The sequence below is a fragment of the Squalius cephalus genome, assembly GCF_949319135.1.
Source record: "Squalius cephalus genome assembly, chromosome: 2".
Taxonomy (NCBI): Eukaryota; Metazoa; Chordata; class Actinopteri; order Cypriniformes; family Leuciscidae; genus Squalius; species Squalius cephalus.
The window spans coordinates 14,035,957-14,040,108 of NC_137123.1; positions in this window are offsets into that span (position 1 = coordinate 14,035,957).

The window sequence follows — 4,152 nt, forward strand, 5'->3', positions numbered from 1 at the left end:
ATTGAAATATTCACAGCTTAAATATTCAACCATGTTTCAAAAACATTAGGCATTATTTTACTTCCATAGATTAATTGAGTGAAGATTGACCATTACTGAAGATTATATTGTGGAAGAAATTTAATATGTTCTATTATGTTTGCATTTTCTTATATTCATAGAATCTTAGAAATATGATGATAATCATATTAACGTAGTGTTGATACATACCCTTATGAATGTATGTGTATGTCCTTGTATATGACCTGACAAAAGTTAATGTGACTGAATGTGTGACCAAGACAGAGAGTCTCCATTCAAGGGTGTAATATGATTAAATAAGATAGACAAATCTAAACAATGTGTTAGTTATGGCTAAGATGTATCTTGATTTTGCCTCGGGAAAACAACCTTGGGGGAGGGACGACTATAAACAATGAAGGATATACCCCACTCGTTGTCACACTCTGCAGGCACTTTGTAATGACTGTATGACTGCTGACCTTTCCTTGCAAGGGAATATATAATTGTTAAGGACAATTGATACCTGTTGGTCTCTTATTCAGTATTAGAAAATTGTTTGCCACCATAATTTGGCGTTGTCGGCAGGATTCCTTGGATGTGCCTCTTGGACCCGAGAGCGGACGGTGACTGATCATCCTGGACTGCAGGTCCAGCCCTACCTAGCAAACTTGAGAGAGAGGGGTCGACCGCAGGGGCCCAAGAGAGACACCACTGGAATCAAAAGAACTGAAGTGGCGTATGCTGAGACTGGTAAGAGACAGAGTCTAAATTGTTGACAAGGGATGAACTCATGATGGTCAATGGAACACTGTGGTGGACTAGTACAGATTGCTAGTCCAGACAAGTACAGTTTATTAGTCTGGTGGGTTCAGTTAATCCACTCAGGTCTGTTTGATCAAATTTGTAAGTTCTCACTGGCGTGAGGATGAGTGCTCGCCTTTTTTCAATTGAGGTGAAAATTGATCTCTCTAGAGACGTCTAGAGTTATATAGGGGCGCCACAAAAAAAAAAAAAACACGGAAAAAAGGGACTATCATGGGGAAATCTCAGAGTAAACTGCGAAAAAAAAGGTCAATATGATAAACCGGTGTTTGGTCTACTGAAAAAAGGCTATGGGGAAAAATGCTTGAAGGGTATTGAAGAATTAATAAAATACCATGAGTACCGAGAGTCGGTAAAGGAGGGAACGGAACAAAAGGGGTGTTGTATGAGACGTGTGTGTGTGGATTGTAATAAAACAATCATGTGCTGGATGTGGGAGGCAGAGGTGAGAGATAGAAAAGGAATGCAATGTGAACTAGCATATAGGGCAGTAGGGCCTGATGAGAAAAAATCTAATAATGAGAAAAAACTGCACTGCACCAACACCTTTCAACCCTTTCAGTCCTTTCAACCCTTTTTCTGTTTTATCTGTTTTAACACCACCACCCTATCTGTATCCTGTGGCTGAGCTGTAAGTGCTGAGATTGGATCCAGAACTCGACTGCTCTCCTCCAAGGCCACAAGCGCAAGCCCAAGGCAGTTGTGTTTCCAACAAGAATCGACACAACAAAGGTAGCAAACTGCAGCCAGGGCAAAGAGGAGTCTGTCCAGGACTATTATGTTCAACTGTGTGATGTTTACAGCAGATACAGCGGCATAGAGGAACCTCAAGAAAGCTACCTCTGCAAAACTGAAGATCATGAAATGAGAGACTGTAAAAAATGCAAATTATGTAAAGAAGAAGGACATTGGGCAACCAACTGTCCGAACAGCAAAAAGGCCGACTGAGAGGAAGGAGAGCAGGAAGGAGGGGGTCTGGATGCACAGCCGGCAGCACCTGCAGATAAGGGAAGTGAACATTCCATAACTTCACACATGCACACATACACTGATTCTCTGGCTCCCTGCAATGAAGAAAATGCTTTGATTTGCAATGTTTCTCTTTTGTCTGATCCCATATGGCAATTATGTAGCTTTCTTAAACTATACCCAGATATAAACAGCTGCTGGACAACCAGAGGAGATTGAAGTAACCTTGATTTTTCTGACTCCTTACAGGGCATGTACATTTTATTTTATCTATAAATTCCTTGCTGTATATCGTTTAATTTTATGAAAAGCAACAGGGGCGCGATGTGAGTCACCTAAACAGGTTAAATATGATTGAAAATAAAGGAATTATCATGCAAGACAGTAGTTGTATCGAGTATTTTAAAAAAGTTTAGAGGATTTAAGTTAATCCATAGACATTAATTAATGTATGAAGTTAAAAAAATATATATATAACCATATAGTATTATAGTAAAAATGAATCTACGCTGAGTAAAATTAACCCAACATGTGTTCTGTCCTATATTTAAACAGTCCTATATTTACCCTCCAAATTGGGTTTTTTTTTTAAGAGTGACCTGTTGTTGTTGTTGCTGCTGTTGTTGATTGTTCACAGCAAAATCCCCAGTGTTTATAAAATCCACACTCAAAATGTTACAAGTAACACTGAAGCAGTAACACAGGGTTTGTGATGTGAATATATTAGTGGAAGAACATAATTATTAGACTATAAAAACTTCAGTGCATCAGTCTATTTCATGATGATGATAAAACCATCAACAGATAACCATCATCACCTGATCTCATTTCACTTTAGCTTTCTTTGCTGCTGTAAATGTGTTTAACAAACACAGCAGCCAAAAAAGACAAAATATATAATAAGAGTTAAGAGCCCAACTAATGGAAACACTAATCACTGTTATGGTGACTTCAAATGAATCACATTAGAGTTAAACCTGTTAATTCTCAATAAAAACTTTTGTAGACGTCTGCCAGAAATAAAGTCAGTCTGGTTAGTAATAAGTGAAGCTGGTAATGCTGTTTGTGGAGTTGTTTAATCCTCCTCTGCTGAGATCTTCACAGATTTAATGTCTTCTTTTCTCTTCAGTTGATTTCATCTGAGGCTGTGTCTGAAATTACTCCATATTTAATATACACACATTTTTTTGTCTCAGATAAGGTCCAGTTCTGGTTTATTTCTTGGCTGACATGTGGCATTGCTACACAGCAAAATCCCCAGAGTTAAATTAACTCTGTTCAGAGAACATTTGGTCCCTCTCTACAGAGAGTTAAAATAACTCTGAAACAGAGTTAAAGTTAATGAGATACTTAAGTGATTAATTAAGTTATGATTTGGCATTAATGGTGAACACCTGCTGTCAACAAGCAGAATCACTGAAGGAAAGAGAAACAAGAACAGAAAAAAAGAGAAACACAAGAACTACAACTGACTTCAGCCACAGCCTTAGATGAAATCAACTGAAGAGAAAAGAAGACATTAAATCTGTGAAGATCTCAGCAGAGGAGGATTAAACAACTCCACAAACAGCATTACCAGCTTCACTTATTACTAACCAGACTGACTTTATTTCTGTCATACGTTTACAGAAGTTCTTATTGAGAGTTAACAGAGGTTTAGATGTTGACGATTTATTGAAAATGGTTGGTCACCATTATCGTGATGAGTGTTTCCTTTAGTTGGGCAGTTTGACTCTTAGCTTATTTATTGGTGCGTTTGTTTTTTTATAACAGCTTTTACCAAAACATGTAATTTGTTGCAAAGAAAGCCAGAAGCAAAGAATTTCAGGTGATCTAGTTTTCAACAACAAAAAGTAGAATGATGCACTTATATCATCACTGTCCAAAAGTTGTCATTTAATGTTAATAGATTATATTCCCTAACAATACTCTCTTGCCACAGATTGGACATTTAGAATTTTTTTAATACATAATGGTTTTTTTTTTTTTTTTCTAAGACACAGACATCAAGAATCAGCATATGAATCTCAACAATGGTGACATGTTTCATGCTGCAATGCATCCTGGGAGCCATGAGTTTTATACTATTGTGGCTCCCAGCATGCATTGCAGCATGAAGCATGGCACCATTGTTGAGATTCATATGCTGATTCTTGATGTCTTTGTCAAAAAAAAAAAAAAATCCCTATTATGTATTTTAAAAATCTAAATTCAGAATGTCCGGTCTTTGGCTAGAGAGAATTGTTAGTGAATATAATCTATAACATCAAATAATCACTTTTAGACAGTCATGAGATAAGTGCATTTTTCTACTATTTGTTGTTAAAAACTATATCACCTGATCATCTTTGTTTTTGG